At 38.0% G+C, this 19,661-nt stretch overlaps 1 long non-coding RNA gene across 1 annotated transcript in view; it reads left to right on the forward strand.

Annotated features, from left to right (window-relative positions):
* The window catches only part of LOC147359026 (uncharacterized), a 42,963-nt gene extending 24,587 nt beyond the window's left edge, over nt 1-18,376 (forward strand). The window contains exons 2-3 of the long non-coding RNA XR_015140138.1: nt 16,629-16,834; nt 17,717-18,376. This is a non-coding gene — a long non-coding RNA (uncharacterized LOC147359026). The remainder of the gene's footprint in view (nt 1-16,628; nt 16,835-17,716) is intronic.
* The last annotated feature ends 1,285 nt before the right edge of the window (nt 18,377-19,661 follow it).

A 19,661-nucleotide genomic window follows, 5' to 3' on the forward strand; every position in this document is an offset into this window, starting at 1 on the left:
ACAAGTTTTCCATATTGCACATATGCCATTAGACTGGGCTTCTAAATATAAAGCAAATAAATTGTGTAACATAAGCCATGTAAAACAAATGAATATTTCTTGGAGAATGTGAACTTTGTATTCATTTAGCTTCTAGGTCCCAATTTATGACCCGAGGGCTACATTAGTGGAACGTGTTTTTTTGTGTGATTAATTATTTATAGGGCATTGAAATAATCTGTGTCAAAAAGCAAGATTCTACTTAGAATAGCTTTCATCTATCTGAAGGCCCTGTATGCATGCATGCTCAGTTGCTTCAGACTCTTTGTGACCCTATGGACTGTGGCCCACCAGGCTCTTCTGTCTTGGGGTTCTCCAGGCAAGAATATCAGAGTGGGTTGCCATGCCCTCCTCCAGAGGTTCTTCCTGACCCAGGGACCGAACTTGCGTCTCCTGTGTCTCCTGCATTGCACGTGGATTCTTTACCACTGAGCCACCAGGCAAGCCCTCTGAAGGCCCTGCTACACACAAATCGCAAAATCTACACCAGATTTTTACAGGTTTGCTGCAATGATGTTAATTACATTAGCTATCAAACAACAAGGAAAAAGGAAACACTATTTGAAGAAATTTGTAAATGATTAAAGGGGCAGCTGTTTCAGAATCCAGGTGCAAAGGTGAATATGGAAATTTACATCGAATCCCTTAATTCAAAACTTCTGTTAATCATGATCTAATGGGTTTGATTTTCTTACTGACTACACAATTTTGACTTGATGATATTTTTTTCTATCTTCCACATTATTTTCTTAGACAATCAAAGGAAATTTTTGTATCCACATGATGGAAGAGAAATTAATAGCAAAATATAGCAACATTTTCATTTATCTTGGATAATAAAGACAAATTTATATAAAATGAAAAAGAATAGCTTCAACAGTCAGAAATAAAAAAATCTGTATCAGCTGTTTTCAAACTTTTTTTAATTTGAAGATTTTTAAACTGTAGAATATTTTTTTTCAAATGAATTCTGAATTATGCATGTCTGTTGTGTGTAAATATATAATACATGAATTAGCATGCACACATACCCGCCAGTAAGACTGAGGCTAACATGGCTGGCATACAAATAGAAGACTGGAATCCTTCCCTCTCGGTTCTTCCTTACACCTGTAGTAGACTTTGAGGTCCTTATTGACCACCTCAGTGTTTCTCAACCTGGGACAATTAAGCCCCAATGCCGTAAGTTATCTGTCATTTATACAGAATTAACTTCTCTTTTATAAGTCTAGCATAGTATGAATTATGTACCATCCTTGAGAGAACTGAGAAATTAGTCACTCAATTCATTTTCCATGGTCTGTGATTCATATGAGAAAACCAATAAGGCTATAAGCCATTTGAAAGCCACTGACATAAGTAGTAGAAAATGACTATATCATTATATAGAATAGGTTTGTCATATACACTACAATGGTTCTGCTCTTTCCCCTTCACTTACCCATAGTAAACATTGCTAACCAATCACGGAACTCTTTCTCTGCTCCTGTTTCTGGACAATGTCTTCCAATTCCCCTGAATACTCTGCTCTAGGCAGCCATTATCAATAAATCAAAATTAAGACTATGAGATGAAACTGAACTTCCATCCAGATATCAGAGATATTTAAAGTGATTGAAAAGATAGATGAAGAAATGCCTGATTTCCCTATTTCAAAGGCTGTAACTAGAAACAAATATACACGAGAGTATAAGGTAAATTAGGACTTCCCTGGTGGCTCAGATAGTAAAGCATCTGCCTCCAATGCGGGAGACCCGGGTTCGATCCCTGGGTCAGGAAGATCTCCTGGAGAAGGAAATGGCACCCCACTCCAGTACTCTTGCCTGGAGAATCCCATGGATGGAGGAGCCTGGTGGGCTACAATCCATAGGATCACAAAGAGTCAGACATGACTGAGTGACTTCACTTTCACTTTTCATAAGGTAAATTAAATATCATGGATAATATTGTCAGTCACTATGCTGCTGCTGCTAAGTCGCTTCAGTCGTGTCCAACTCTGTGCAACCCCATAGACGGCAGCCCACCAAGCTCCCCCGTCCCTGGGATTCTCCAGGCAAGAACACTGGAGTGGGTTGCCATTTCCTTCTCCAATGCATGCAAGTCAAAAGTGAAAGTGAAGTCGCTCAGTCGTGTCTGACCCTCAGCAACCCCATGGACTGCAGCCTTCCAGGCTCCTCTGTCCATGGGATTCTCCAGGCAAGAGTACTGGAGTGGGGTGCCATTGCTTTCTCTGATCAGTTACTATATATTATCTAAAAATACATTAACCCTTTAGGTTATTTGACATACCATTTTTTTCTGTATTTCTTTAAAGTGTTCATATAATTTGGCATATAGATATACAGAAAAGGAAAAACACACGTGTGTACAGTGGTGTGCCTACTTATAAGGATAGTGACATCATTATTAGTGGCTGAAAAAAAGGAGAAAATTAAACTTTAAAAAAATATGGAACTGAAGATAACCTTTGAGAAAAAGAAATCAAAATTAGAATATTTCCTATAAAATGGCTGATTTTTTTTGTGTGTATTTGCAGAGAGTATGGATCATATAATCCCTTAAACATATACAGTGATCTTTAAAGATCTTCAGAGAGAAGTTTAGAAATCTTGGTCTAATGAAATAGCCTTGTATGAAGACCCTGTAAAAAGGAATAGCTATAATGACATGGCCCAAGAATATCACCTTTATTCTAAGAGTTGTTAATTTTGATATTTTTATTTACAATTTATTTCAAAAATTAGGCTAATTATTTTACTGCATGAACAAACTGTAATCAAAATGGCATTTTTACAGAATAAACGTCTCTTCAATTTGCAAAGTGTTGAAAGTGTTAGTCACTCAGTTGTTCCCAACTCTTTGTGACCCCATGGACTGCAGCCCACCAGGCTCCTCTGTCCATGGGATTTTCCAGGCAAGAATAGTGGAGTGGGTTGCCATTTCCTTCTCCAGGGGATCTTCCCAACCCAGGAATCAAACCCAGGTCTTCTGCATTGCCGGTGGATACTTCACCGTCTGAGCCACCGGGGAAGCTTCCTATAGTAATAAACTTCTCTTATGCCTTTATCTTCTAAGTTCCAATTTTCTTTCCCTGTGTATGAATTCCTGCTGGGGTTCTCTATCCTGAGCACTATATTTGTTTGGTTTTGATCGTTTGGGACTTGGCTCATATCTTACACTTTGAGTCCCACCTGAGTTTAAATCTTAGTCCGTGTGGTTGGGTCTCTGTTACATATTGTTACACCAGAAATTGACAGCTCTTTCACCTGGGCTGATGATGGTGGTGATAATAAATGATATCCCCATGTATTAAAAGGAGTTTTGTATATATATTTCACATACGTTATCTCTGACATAGAACACAAACCATCACTATCTCCATCTTATCAACAAAGAAACCTAGGGTCAGAAGGATTAAATAAATTGTCCAAGGTCCATGGCTAGGAGGAGGCAGTGCTAGATTCAAAATAAGGACTGTTGATCTCTAAGTTTCCTTATTCTTTCTAACACAGCACACAAGAACTCTCTGATTGTTGTTCCTCCGGCTTGTGGGTAGACTTAACATTCTTCCATTTGCCCATCCAACAGATATCTAATGAACAACTATTACAAGTTAGTCAGGACGCTAAACACTGGGAGACATAACATTGGTATACAAAATAACTATGGCTTGACCTTAGAGACATCCAAGAACACTTCAAATCTCCAAGAACAAGAGTCAGCAGGCTTTTTTTAAATTCCAGATAATGAGGAGCTATAAAAGGGTATCTAAATAAGATAGGGATGTGTATACATGGGCTTTATGGTGGTGCTAGCGGCAAAGAACCTGCCTGCCAGTGCAAGAGACGTGAGAACCGTGTATTCAGTCCCTGGGCCAGGAAGATCCCCTGGAGGAGGGCATGACAACCAGTATTCTTGCTTGGAAAGTCTCGCAGACAGAGGAGCCTGGAGGGTACAGTCCATAGAGTCCTAAAGAGCTGGACAGAACTGAAGCAATTTAGTATGCATACATGCGTATGTATAGTCACATATTTTAGACATACTATTCTGATCACAATGAAGAGTATATACTCAATTTTATACATACAGGAGTAAAGAAAAATCAATAGATGATCTAGTAAGAAACAATGTATCTAATCAAGGTGAAAGAAAGTGAAAGTGAAGTCGCTCAGTCCTGACTCTTTGAGACCCCGTGGACTGTAGCCCACCAGGCTCCTCCCTCCATCCATGGAATTTTCTAGGCAAGTGTACCAGAGTGGGTTGCCATTTCCTTCTCCAGGGGATCTTCCCAACCAAGGGATCGAACCTGGGTCTCCCGCATTGTGGGCGGATGCTTTACCGTCTGAGGCAGCAGGGAATCTTAATCAAGGTGAGATGAGAAATAAACAAGGAGGAGCCTGGGGAACACTTAGGTTGAATGATCGGAACTCACTGACTGATTCAATAGGGTTTGTAGGAGAAAAAAGCATCAAAACCTATTCTGAGATCTCTAGACTAGGAGAGGAGATGGAAAATAACCCAAATTACAGAGTCAACGTTTCAAAAAGAAACACGTCTGAGGAAGAATATAGAGTTTAGTTTGGAACTTGTTGCATTTGAGCACATGTGGGAAGTCAGGTACCTTTCCATAAGTAGTTGAGAATTCTACTCTGGAGCTCATGAACATGGTTAAAGGTTGACAGAGAGATCTGTGAATCATCCATGAAAACATGATAGGTGAATTTATAGGACTCGATACAAGGGGAGAAGGTAAAAGACTAAGCAAAGAGGCCAGTGGTGAACATCAGAGTTGAACTGATATTTAAAAGGCATGTAAGAAAAGAGGAACTTGTGAAGGAGATTGTTTTATATTGTAAAAATGTCCACAATTCTCCCTTTGCTCTTCTCTGTTACTATAGCCCATGTCAGACCAGTATCAAGTAATGAGGAGTGAAGGGAAGACTGATGGTAGAAGAAATGGAGACAGAGAGAGAAATCTACATACTCAAACTAATTAAAAACAAGTTCCTGTCCCAGAGGAGGAGATTGAATTCAGGAAAGTGATAGTTTTCAGCACAATGATCTTCAGCATCTTCAACTGTAAAATCATGGGGCTGGACTTGATGACTGTGGAAAATGTTTTCTTATCTTCTACCATACTTGGGAGGCAGAAAAACTTGGTAATTACACTCACATGTTTTGAAATCAAACAGGCATAGGGTGATCCAAATGCCTTTATAATATCTGTATGTTCATCCAAGATTATGTAAACAAAGTCTGAATTTTCTAGCATGAAAAATCATAATATTGTTAATATTAATAATAATCATCAACAACTAGGGTTATAGAGGTCATTTAATTAGATACTGTATAAAATTGACTGGCACGTTGTGGCACAGAATAAGGGGTAGTTTTTTGCTGTTAAAGTCAGGTGGGTCTTAGGAAGCATTATTAGAAACAAGCTAGTGGAAGTGATGAAATTCCTGCTGAGCTATTTCAAATCCTAAAAGATGATGCTGTGAAAGTGCTGCACTCAATATGACAGCAAATTTGGAAAAGTCAGCAGTGGCCACAGGACTGGGAAATGTCAGTTATCATTCCAATCCCAAAGAGGGCTGCTGCTGCTGCTAAGTTACTTTAGTCGTGTGCGACTCTGTGTGACCCCATAGACAGCAGCCCACCAGGCTCTGCCATCCCTGGGATTCTCCAGGCAAGAACACTGGAGTGGGTTGCCATTTCCTTTTCCAATGCATGAAAGTGAAAAGTGAAAGTGAAGTCGCTCAGTTGTGTCTGACTCTTAGCAACCCCGTGGACTGTAGCCTACCAGGCTCCCCTTCCCTGGGATTCTCCAGGCAAGAACACTAGAGTGGGTTGCCATTTCTCTCCCTAGTGCAGGAAAGTGAAAAGTGAAAGTGAAGTTGCTCAGCCGTGTCCAACTCCTGGCGACCCCATGGACTGCAACCTACCAGGCTCCTCCGTCCATGGGATTTTCCAGGCAAGAGTACTGGAGTGGGGTGCCATTGCCTTCTCCACAAAGAAGGGCAATGCCAATAAATGTTCAGACTATCACACAATTGCACACATTTCACATGCTAGCAATGTAATGCTCAAAATTCTTCAAGCCAGGCTTCAACAGTATGTAAACCAAGAACTTCAAGTTGTAAAAGCAGGATTTAGAAACGGCAGAGGAACTGGAGATCAAATTGTCAACATTCGTTGGATTATAGAAAAAGTGAGGGAATTCCAAAAGCACATCTACTTTGCTCTATTGACTACACTAAAGCCTTTGACTGTGTGGATCACAACAAACTGGAAAATTCTTGAAGTGATGGGAGTACCATACCATCTTACCTGCCTCCTGAGAAACCTGTATGCAGGTCAAGAAGCATATGGTTAAAACTAGACATGGAACAACAGAATGTTCAAAATTGGGAAAGGAGTATTCCAAGACTATATATTGTTATCCTGCTTATTTAACTTACGCATAGAGTACGTCATGTGAAATGCTGGTCTGGGTGAAGCACAAGCTGGAAACAAGATAGCTGGGAGAAATATCAATAATCCCAGATATGCAGATGACACCACTCTAATGGTAGGAAGCAAAAAGGAACTAAAGAGCCTCTTGATGAAGGTGAAAAAGGAGAGTGAAAAAGCTGGCTTAAAACTCAACATTCAAAAAGAATGCCGAAGATCATGCCATCCAGTCCCATCACTTCCTGGCAAATGTGGGGAAAATGAAAACAGGGACAGACTTTATTTTCTTGGGCTCCAAAATCACTGCATATGGTGACTGCAGCCATGAAATTAAAAGACGCTTGCTCCTTGGAAGAAAAGCTATGACAAACATAGATAGCATTTTAGAAAGTAGAGACATCATTTTTCTGACCAAGATCTGTCTAATCAAAGCTATGTTTTTCCAGTAGTCATGTACAAATGTGAGAGTTGGACCATAAAGAAGGCTGAGTACTGAAGAACTGATGCTTTTGATTCTGTGGTGTTGGAGAAAGCTCGTGAGAGTCCCTTGGGCTGCAAGGAGCTCAAACCAGTCTATCTTAAAGGAAATCAGCCCTGAATATTCATTGGAAGGACTGATGCTGAAGCTCCAATACTTTGGATTGGAAGAGCTGACTCATTTGAAAAGACTCTGATGCTGGGAAAGATTGAAGGCAGGAGAAAAAGAAGGGGGCAACAGAAGATGAGATGGTTGGATGGCATCACTGACTCAATGGACACAGTTTTGAGTAGACTTCAGAAGATAGTGAAGGACAGGGAAGCATGGCATGCTGCAGTCCATGGGGTGGCAAAGATTCAGACATGACTGAACAACAATCATCATCATTATCATCACTACCTCTAAAGCTTGAATAATTTCTTTAATAGTTTGAGCTTAAATTTGCCCTACTCTGTTCCCTACCTGTTATTCTAGTTCTGTTTAATGGCAGTGCTTTGTGGTTTTAGAGGACTTGACAGTTTCACAATGCACTTAAATAACATCACATTAGGATTTACTGAACTTAGTTGTATGGTCTCCCTTGACCACCTTCACTTCTCTGGCTTTATAAGCTGAGAATCAGAGATAGGGATGGCTTAAAGCAGTGACAGCAGGTTTAAGTTGCAGCTGTCAGTAAAGGAAGGAATAAGAAATAATAAGAAAAGCGCAGACATCTAAAACCTTTCAGGGTAGGGGAAACGCACAAACCTTCAAATGTTAGTTATACTATTACTTCTGCACTGTATAATAATTAATGTGCCTGACAATGACCCTGCTTAATCAGTAAAGGATTAAATCATGTGTATAGTCTGTTTTCTAAGGTCAGACATTTTTTAAGGCTAAGGTTGAGCAACAAAACATGTTCTTGGAGTGGAATGAAAGATGGAAGCAGTGCAGAGGCGTACAGCTGAGCTGCTCTTATTGTGGGAAGCGAAGATTAAGATCCCAATTTCACCTAAATAACCTAACATCCTTGTTGCACAGGAAGGCATCCTCCAGAACTTGAGGAGGGCCCTTGGAAAATGATGCAAAGTAAACCATGGGAATATTTTTTCCAGAAAATACACATCAAAAATATTTAAAATACAGTATTGGTGCATTAAGGGGTAAATTATCTGGGAAGAAAATCAATCATGCTAAAAACTGCAGTCCTTCACAGTTCTAGATAAGTAATATTTTATTCTTTCTTTCAGGGTAAGAGGTCGTCTTAAATGTCATTTTAAATTTTTTATAGAACAATCTTATTTACATTCACAGGTAGCTCTCATGGAAAAATCTCAAATCAAATTCTTTCATTTTCATGTCATAAGTCAGTCTTCCTGTGCATGCTGTATCCCCACTTAAGAAGTATGCATTGCTAGTCTCTTAAAACATATTGTCAGACAATGTGACTGCTGCTGCTGAGTCACTTCAGTCGTGTCTGACTCTGTGTGATAATGTGACATCTCTCCTTAATTACTAACTTTTAAATGTTTTCTTTTACCCATGAACTCAAAACAAAATCTAATAAATACTCATTTTCAAGCAAAGAATAAATAATTAAGTAGTGAACTAAAAGTTACAAATTAAAGTTAAGAGTGATACCATTGTAGAAGAAAAGAAAAATTTAATTGATACCTGTATAACCTCAGGGCTTTCAAAGAACACCAGTCAGTCAGCATGACATATACATAAGTTTTACAAACATAATTTATTTTTATTTTATTACCTTTGAGAATTAGGATATACTTTCTTGACTATAATAATTGCTTGCAGTTAATTACAAATGAAACAGAAGTGCTGGCAATATTGGAGACTTGTATTCTGCATAAAATTGGAAATTACTGCTATTACTCTTGGTTGCTAGAGAATATTAGGTCATAGATGCTAATTAGCAATTCATAGCCCTCCTACAGGGGGAAATCTCATTATAGGATGAAACCATCTTACTAGTCAAACATACCACTCATGACATTCGGATCATTTTTGTTTGAGCAATTATATGGTATAAAAACTAAAGATTTACCTTTTTTGTAAGAAGGAAACCATGACCTACACAGTCTCACTGTTTCAAGAAAAACAGTTGAATCACATTTTGAGTTTCATAGTTTTTACATAGGAATCAATTAAAAAAAAAGACAAAAGTTTTAATCAACACAAGGTAGACACGATGAGGTCTCCCATACAATGCTGCTGCTGCTGCTGCTGCTGCTAAGTCGCTTCAGTCCTGTCCGACTCTGTGCGACCCCAGAGACGGCAGCCTGCCAGACTCCCCCGTCCCTGGGATTCTCCAGGCAAGAACACTGGAGTGGGTTGCCATTTCCTTCTCCAATGCATCAAAGTGAAAAGTGAAAGTGAAGTCGCTCAGTCATGTCTGACTCTTCGCGACCCCCATGAACTGCAGCCTACCAGGCTCCTCCATCCATGGGATTTTCCAGGCAAGAATACTGGAGTGGGGTGCCATTGCCTTCTCTGGTCCCATACAATACCTCTCCCCAAAACAAAAACTTAGAGAATAAAAGAATATGTGAAATGGGAGAGAAACAAGGATGGTTCTAGGACCTTCCCAATGTGTAATTTGTCATACAGTTATACACTCACTCACACACACACAACCATCCGTGATTATTTCTATCATATATATTATATGTACATATATATGCATATATAGAATATTTTATCTTTATATATATATGTAAATACATATTTATAGAATCTTTTTTCATTTTCTTTTTTATTACAGCCAATAAATAATTGGCTTCTTCTGGATTTTTTAAGGGAACTTTTGATGCTGTGATTTATTAAAATATATCCATGCCCCACAGTACACATATATTTTTTCTAAGCATATAAACATTTGAGGAAATACTCATAGAAAAAGGAACATGTTAAAACTCAAAACTGAATTTCGTTATTCCTACTAAGGTGAAAGAATTTAGATAATGTATAAATTCTGGCTATTTAATTATATTAGGTTTTATATTAAAACATAAACTATACTAGTAGTTTATATTATCCTGAAAAAAGGGTATTAAATCTTTCATATTCTTTTCTGGGACACACTTGTGTATGCACACACATATGCATACACAAACACTGGTGAGCTAGAAAATTCCTTAATGCATGAAACAAGAAACCACGGAATAAATCAGAGTCACCGGAACATAGGGATTCTTTATATTAAAGAGGCATGTTCATTTCTTCTCAAGGAAATGACACACCCCACTTTTAATTGAACTCTTTTCGTATCCATTTTCACCCGTGGAAGCAAAATTAATTAAATGAGCAAAAACCTGTAAAAAGTGGAAGCCTTAGTCTTTCTTCTCTGTGTACTATCAGAGGCTCCATGTGATACAAAATGTATCTGCCCTCCTCTTAAGCGCTTGTCAAGCCTTAACACAGGCTAGAATCAGATTTAAATGAACTCTTGAGTTGATTAAGCAAAGGAGAAGAATAATCAGGTTTAGTGAAAAATATTGAGGGAAACAGACTCACTCTGTTCTGAATCAGATGATAGGCGGTGGGGGGAGCCGGTAGTGTCCTATTTTAACCTGCACTTGTCAGTCTTAAAAGAAGGGGATTACCTTCCCTGCTTGTTTGAACTGAATCAGACCTGTGTTATGGGCAGCTCCAGTTCCCAGTGTCCTGACTCGTCCCTATGAAAGCACTTTAACTTACTGGATCGCACGCTACAGTTTTTATGTTTGAATACATACTACTATTGCCATGGTATCTGTGGGCCAGCCATTGTGCCTGCTAATAAAATGATACAACACTGGTACTTCGTTTTGTTTCATTTCATAGTAATATGTGTTAATTGAAAACGCCATTAGAAAATTCAGGAAGGGAGAAAATACATAGTTTCTACAGTAGAAATAATTATGTAATCTTTTTTTTTTTTTAACATTTTGATGTCTCTGCATCTATTATCTACCTGAAAAAAAAAAAAAAACTATTTTAACACTTTATATATATGGAATAAATTATACTTCAAAGACTCTTTCAAATTTTGATCTTCACAAAAACCCGAGGAGGAAGAGACCAGTAAGTAAGATTACACTCTGATGTGTGTGTATGTGTATCTTATTTATCATCTTTCTCTGCCAATTGTCCTACCTGTTCCGACAAAAGCAAAGGTTAATTACGGTTCTGTGAAGCTATCTCGAAGAAGGCTACTTTTCTTCCACTAAATTACAACAAGGGTAAATTAGAGGTTTTCAGAACTTCAAGGTTTTGATTGATGAATTCATTAGTTCACCTTTTCAAAGTGAGGACTCATGTTTTAAATATTTTATGTACAATTTGCATGTTGGCATTTTTAAAGGCTTAAAAAAAATTAAACAGTGCTTTAAGAGAAAGGTCAAACTGGTCACCTTGGAGGCTGGATGCCTTTGTGATGCAGAGGAAGAGGCAGGATTGTCTTCTTTTCTTTCTCTACCCTGAAAAAGAGTTTGTCTTCAGGTCCATGATGTCCTCGCATTATGAGTTTAGAACAAGGACAAATACATTTAGTGAGATATTGGAATTTCCTTTACCAAAGTGAGATTCTCTTTGTCAGCAATTCAACAGAGATTTGGCTTTGACTTCCCCTTGAATGTCAACATCAGCTAATTGAGGGTGGTGGCATTGCCCCCCTCCACGTGGGACCATCTTCATCCAAGTTTTGTGGACTTTAGACGCTCTGCATCTGGTCACTGATGCACAGGCATGTGCTTGGAGCGGACAGAACCTTTCAATCCACTGAGCGAATTATTTCAAATTTAAGAAAACACATGTTGCCATTGTTTTCTCACCTATCAAAGATTCAAGTGTAATAACACATGTCCCTCCCATGACATCAACTTAGTTGGACTTTAGAGAATTTATGAAGAAACAAAGCAATTAAAAAAGATGTGTTCATTTTTTTTCCCCCAAACTGACCATAACTAAGAAGGCAATGGCACCCCACTCCAGTACTCTTGCCTGGAAAATCCCATGGATGGAGGAGCCTGGGAGGCTGCAGTCCATGGGGTCGCTAAGAATCGGACACAACTGAGCAATTTCACTTTCACTTTTCACTATGATGCATTGGAGAAGGAAATGGCAACCCACTCCAGTGTTCTCGCCTGGAGAATCCCAGGGACAGGGGAGCCTGGTGAGCTGCCGTCTATGGGGTCACACAGAGTCGGACACGACTGAAGCGACTTAGCAGCAGCAGCAGCAAGCCTAAAGTTTAAAAAATAAAAAATAATAAATAAAAAGAATAAAGATGGATAATTAGTATGATTAAATAATTGTTTGCAAAACAACTCTTTAGTCATCTGTCTAAGATTACAGGGGGTAGACAGAAGAGGGCATGTGGATACATATCTTGGCACAAATTGGCAGGCCATGACACACAAAACAGACTTTCTTTAAAAACAGCTTAAGAATAAAACAGGAGTCTTATTATTAATGCCCCACCTGCTTAATGCAACCATAACCCAAATTGGTTCACACATGCAGAATATTAAGCAGGGATCTAGAATAATGAGTGAAGGCTTTCAAGACATCGAAGGAAGAATCGTTGTTGATATATGGAGTTTTACCCTTATGAAAATCTGACGCAATATTTTTGCCTCTCCCTCTCGATGAGTCCATCCTGTTGCCGAATATAACGTCACACTTCTGGCCTCATTCTCAGTCCATAATTTGTACTTGAAAAATATGTACAGGTTGAACCAGATGCTCCCAGTGCCTAAGGTAACTCTGTGATAAATTAGACACTTGAGAAAACAGGATTAAGTCTTTCCCTAAGAGTTCTGCAGAGGCCTACTCCACTTCAAGTAAACGCAGTATCTGAAAATCTGGCTCTATCAGAAAGGCAGTTAGAATTTACTGTCATTTTACATTCAGCAGAATCTTTTTTAATGCTTACAGAAATGCTTTAATTAGTAAAAACATTTTTTTTCCAAATGATTCTTTGGGGATTTGTGTACTGGGTAGACATACATACTTCTAAAATGAAGAATATCTTCAAGTGTCTTAGAGGGACTGGGGAAACAGCTATGTTTCCCAAATGGCCCTCACACTGGTTTTAATCCATGAGGTTAATATACATTGACAGATGAGGCATCAGGAAATTGATTATCAATTGTCAATAGAATCTTTGGAGCAAAGTGTTACCTGCCTCATGGATGAAGCCTATTTCATCCTAATGCAGACAACCTAAATCATTGTGTTACTGAAGATCTTTCACTTCTATATTTATTTCAAAGGCTGGAGAAAAGTCCTTTCTTTTATACCTTCTCTTTGATTCAAATGACTCAATATTACTTAACAATATCAATTTCATGTAGATTTAATCTGAGCTGTTAATAATCTTAAGTGTGTTTGAGTCACACTTTTAACATTTTAGTTTTTGGCAGGATACTTCAAGGGATTTATCGGCTCAAAATGACACTGAACAAACCAACAGTAATTACAATACAATGGCTGTTACAGCAGAACCGTACAAGGTGTGTCTCTAGAAGCATCCGAACTGTACGCTGCACTGGGTTATCCTTTTGGTACCACACTGATTTTTTGAGCAGGGCCATCTTTTGCCCTGACCGTACCGTTAAAAATACTCCTGAAGCAAAGTTCTTTCCTGTCCTAGCGAACACACAGCAAGTTATACACCCATCTGTCTTTTCAACCTCCGATAGAAAGGTCTATAACTCGGTTGTCAACATCAGTGGAGCAAAAACAAGCTTTATTTACTGAGCTAAATTTGCATTGTCCCCTAGAAAATGTTAAAATGTTGAAATCTGAGCATCGAACTTTTGACTTTTTACAGTCTCGAGGCTTCTTTCACGTGGCACAGGGTGAAGATTGTGGGTGAGAGTGGAATTCTAAATGTCTTTTATGAAATGTTGAAATTTTGACACGTCATTTTTTTTTTTACTTGACAAAAACCTTGCCACTTGGTCTTCCTTCCCTATTTTCCTGTTCTACCCTTCACCCTGCTTTCCCATTCAAGTCAAGTTTTTATTTCTTTATAGCACTTCTGTAGGCTAATAATCATGTGTTGTATTTATTCCCGTATGCTCCCTTTTTAACTCAGTCTAATTTCTCCTCCTTTTGTTGTCATGAACATCTGCCCCCTCACAGACTGTTGAATCCATTTAAAGTAAGATAATCTTCCAAGTGCAAGTAAATATGTGCCTCCACACACCCCCTGCAAAAATTAAAATGCTTCTCCCCCAGTTTTTGCAACATTTTGGCTACCAAACTAACAGCTACAATTATTCTTTTAATCAGTTCAAGGTTGACATGATATACATTTTCAAAAAGATTATTTATTTTGATAGCTACATTTGCCTAATCTTGAAGCTTCTTTCTGTTCAGCATAATAATGAATGTTCTTTAGCTTGAGATAAACGAGACCTACATGCTTCCCAAACTTAAATATTCACTATGAAAGTAAAGAATGTAATTTCAGCACGAAGTCATAAGATACAGGTTACAAATTCAGCTTGTCCCTCAGTAAATACTTCTTCTATCATAGACGTGATATGATGCATTTCTAGGTCTGAAGAATTGTAAAATGAAATATGTTATTGAAAAAGCCCTGCTTCAAATACAGGTAAGTGGGATTATAAATGGAACACATATAACAACCATACATTTAGAACATTTTCAACTGGTTTTGGGGTTTGGATTTACTGATAAAATGTACTAAAAATTTCTCAAGGCTAATAATCACCCTTGGCCTGGCAACACAGGGCAAAGTCAAGGACAGTACCTGAAGTCTTCTGAATTTTAATCCCAACAATGACATGTAAGTGACTTGTTACAATGTTAACAAGTTGCTGTGTTACTGTGTTAACTTGCCCTTACTTGTTACTATGGCCAGGTCACTTAACCAGTAGACTCGCAGTTCCCATCAGCTGATCTGTAGTAGTAGTGACTGGATGTCTGTCGATTTCCTAAAGATCAGAGTAATTGAATGTACACGAGCAGGCTTAAGACCACAGAAAGCTCTACAAATACAAGTATTATTCTTCAGCAATAAAAACTCAATGCACCTAAAAAATACTCATGTGGGGTTTATATTTCAGTTAATGCCAGCTCTATTCTAATACAGGTTCTTTCAAAAGGCATGACTTGGGTATGTCTATTGAAGCTTTTAGTTTAGTTGAAGCTTTTACTTTTTCATGATATTGTGAAATATTTAATCCACTTGAATTACTTTCCAAAATGTTGTATATCTCTTAAGAGGAAACAAAGTATGTCTGAAAATAGGTATGTATATTTCACTCAAGGTTACATACATTTGAGACATGCTTTTTTAAAAATAATAAACCAACAATTACATTCAAAATTTGGGATTAGTAGCTATAAATTTTGTAGTTCTAAGCAGTAATATAAATTATTTTTCTTACATTATACCTGACTGATAATTCTGGGTACTAGAACCAAATACGATAGTGGAATCTCATTATTTGGTGTAGTTATATGTTCTAGAAAGTCACTGCAAACACCACATTAGCAAATACTGAATCATTGCTACTAGAGGAAGTACAGGAGGGAGTTCCTACAAGCCTCTGGTCACAATATTTTTATCAACTGATTAATGCATAACCTTGTTTTATGTGTGTTTCTGTTTAAAGACATCTTAATACATAGTTGACTTATTAACTCATGCTTGAATGAAGCTTATCTTAATGTATATTTTCTTTGTAAGGCATAACACAACCTTGTTGGGCTCAGGTATTAATAAAATAGACAACACTTCTGCATTAAGCCTGGTCCCATTTTAAACAGCAAAGTTACCAAGAAAAACTACAAAAAGATGTGAAAAAATGTATCACTAAATAGACCAAGAAAAGGACACTTCTATATAGTACGGAGCTGAAACACGAAGACCGAGTTCCATGTCAGCTGGGAATGTCCACAGTGGGTAACTCAAGCTTTTCCGCCTCTGCACTTCTCCGGGAAAGACCCCAAAAGCACTGCAAGTATTGACTTTGGAATCACAGATAAATTTTAGCTGCTGCTGCTAAGTTGCTTCAGTCGTGTCCAACTCTGTGCGACCCCATAGACGGCAGCCCACCAGGCTCCCCCATCCCTGGGATTCTCCAGGCAAGAACACTGGAGTGGGTTGCCATTTCCTTCTCTAATGCATGAAAGTGAAAAGTGAAAATGAAGTCGCCCAGTCGTGCCTGACTCTTAGCGACCCGTGGATTGCAGCCCACCAGGCTCCTCCATCCATGGGATTTTCCAGGCAAGAGTACTGGAGTGGGGTGCCATTGCCTTCTCCGAAATTTTAGCTAGTAGGCACATTTGAAATATGGAATCTGCCAATAATGAAGATTAAGTTGTAAGGATTACATAGACGCTGAGGCTGAACTACATTAGTGAACCATTGGTCCATTATCCGTACTTTAGTTTGAAGCTTCTCTTTGCAAAAATAACTAATACTTTGCGAGCAGAGCTGTAAAAGCCACTATTCACTGCCAAACATTTAATGTCTGTCTTCTTCCCCCCTAACTCTCCCATTTAAGGAGCAATACTGCAAATGTGTTTGTTTACAAAATCTTTGTGTGGAACAGTTTAAATGATTATTTTTTGAGGCATAATTTAGGACATCTGGGAATAAATTTGTGTAAACAAATTCCTTTTGTTCCTTCTCCCTCAGCCCCCAATCCTACACAGCAATTGGACTTTATCATCCGGAGGCCAAAAAAAAAAAAACTGGAATATTTCAGCCAAATGGCACTAACCTGAGAAGAGTTTGCATTTTCAGTCCAGCCACTGGCATGACCTTTTGGAATAAAGATGACTCTGGACCAATCTTGATAAAACTACTGTCATTACAGTGGAAAAGTTTATTTTTTCCCCCTTGTAAGTTATATTCTTTTATTTTTCCACCATTTCCACTGAGAAAAATTCTAGGTTCAATACTTACCCAAAAGTCAGAGTACAGTTGTCTCTACAGAGCTCTGGCTACTTTATCCACTTCATGGTCAATACCCAAAGCAGTTAGAAAAGAGGACTAGATGAATGAGAAAAAGGACAGTATCTTTTTGAACCCCATGATAGATATCATCTGTTACAAAGCCCATTAGAACCATCACTGCTTAATCCTGTTCTTAAGATTGCTGTTTAGTATTTCATGAATTGATCTCTGAAATTCTGGAAATATTCCATAGCATAATATTTCTCTGGGTTCTAATAGGTATTGAAATATAATTAAAAAGAAAAAAAAAACAACTCTAGATGTCAGGACTCTTGGATTTAAGTTCTGCCTCTTATGAACTTATAAGGTTGGGGCAGTCAGTCTTCTGAGCTTCGTTATCCTCATCTGTTAAATACAGACAATAAGAGTCACCTGAGAAGGTAAATAGGCAGGTCTAAAGAAATAATAAATATGAAAGGGTTTTGTAAACAGTCAAAGGCCATAGGAACAAGATCTCAGCTCTAACATTAGCCAATGAAAATGTAATGACTACATAGTAATATTATTTGTAAAATAAGCCTATTATTATTATTATTATTAAACATAGTAAAACCAGTAGCTTCTTTTGAGCCATAACTAATGATTTGGTTATTTTTGTTCTGTTTCAGAAAAGAGATGGTATATACTGATGAGTTCTAGGAAGCAATAGTAGAACCCCCGAGTCCGAGATTTGTAGAAAGTTCCACAATTTATCGAAGAAGACTGAATCACCTCATATATCATTTTCTATTTCCCTGAGTAATCAAACCTTATAAACTTGCTTCCAGGTCCTCAAAGCAGAAGACTGCAGCACGGCACCGTTTGTATGAAGTTTGAATTTGAGACTTGGTTGAACCAACAGCCATCCTTTCAGAAGTGTGAGTGCCAGTATTTGCTTAATTCAATTACCCAGCATGTAACTGATCAAAAGAAGAAAAGGCTTGGCTCAATTCCAGATTTGTATACGTAATTAATGCTGATCAAAGTGACCAAATAATTGCCAATCTTGCCCAATTTTGAAATTAGTTTTCTATTTTAATTAAGAAATCTGCTTCAAATTTAGGTTTGAGAGCATTTGTTTTGGACTTTCTTCCTAATGTGGATTACTTTGCTTTCCACCGCAAAACTCACTGACATCCAACATTTGACTCTTCTTCAATTTACAGCTTACACGTGAAGTCTTCTCAGAAAAGTTGAGTCAAATAAGGCTTAGTTCTCAAAAATTCATTTTTAGCAACTGGTTCCACCATGGTATTCACTCAAGTCCATTGTTCACAAACTAACTTTAAAATTTGACCAATACATGCTTGTTTAGGATCTGTGTTTTTTTATGAGTAATGCTTAAGCTAATTTAACTTGTAAGCTTAGAGTGGACTTGTCTATACTAATGTTTGAAACATTGTGGCTTATTCAATAAATACTTAACAGCAACCAAAGAATTGGACCAATTGACACATCAGCTTTATGGATTTAATGGATGACTGGTACTTTAAAAAGAAATCTTTTAAACATGGAGTAAATAAAGCATGAAGCATTTAAATTAACTGTCCTGAATATCCCAGGACTTAAAATGTTACTATGGCCAACATACAATGAAAGAATCAAACCATCTGTCTACACAGACAGTCTTCTGAGGCTTGGTGATTCATAGCGTTCTCTGCACTAACTAATGCTCGGTTCCTGCTGAGGGAGCTCTCTGAGTGAGAAACCATTCTATTTTAACACGCAGTTTGAATGACGTTAGTGTTGCTTTTGTGTTATTTTGCCTAGAGAGCCACCTTAAAATCTATTCGTTTTGTCAACTTTGAACATCATGTTCCAATGGGTAGACACATCGCAGGCCATAGATGATCTCAATGTAAGGCACCATCATTGTTTGATAAGTAGCCTGTCCATGAGCAAACTGATCATTGACAAGGAGATTAACTCTTGAGGGAGAAAATCAGGTCTCCTCTAGAGAAACAAGGTTTCATGCGTTCAGAAACTGCAATACATTTCACAAGGGAAATCATATTCAGGGAATAAAGGGAAGTCGCTCAGTCGTGTCCGACCCTCAGTGACCCCATGGACTGCAGTCTTCCAGGCTCCTCCATCCATGGGATTTTCCAGGCAAGAGTACTGGAGTGGGGTGCCATTGCCTTCTCCGATTCAGGGAATAGACCTGGTTGATTCCAAAAATTCACTTTTGTCCTGCCTTAATTTGGTTGCACACTTTAATTATAATTTGTAAAAACAGGAAGAGATTGTGGAATGTCCCTTGACAACAGCAATATGATTGTAGGGGTATATCTATCCTAAGACTCATGAAAACAGAACTATTTCCAGTACATTGCAAAGGCCCTATGGCCTTTATAAATACTTCAGCTGTCTACCTGATGGCTGTGACAGGTGGTTGATTAATAGGACATGAGTGAAGTCACTGTGGGATTTGTGACTTTTGCTTTTTCTTTAGCAAATCAAGTTCAATAATAGGGAAAACAAAATCACTCTGAGTATCACAACACGAGTTAACTCTTTTTAATGAATCAAACATTTTTATTTCACAGTTCAGAGAATGCATCAACAAGGAATTAGGGAAGTTGATTGTGTGAGGACATGAGAGTTTCCAAGACAGTTAGCCACATTTTGAAAATCCAGAAGACATGCAGCTTGTTTAAACTTTGACTTGTTAAAAATAGTTAATGACATCATTTGGTTAGTTCAAAAGCATACCGACCATCAGCAGAGTTTTCT

The sequence above is a fragment of the Bos grunniens genome, chromosome 14 (genome assembly GCF_055505025.1).
Source record: "Bos grunniens cultivar Pamir isolate PY7600 chromosome 14, Bosgru_T2T1.0, whole genome shotgun sequence".
Lineage (NCBI taxonomy): Eukaryota > Metazoa > Chordata > Mammalia > Artiodactyla > Bovidae > Bos > Bos grunniens.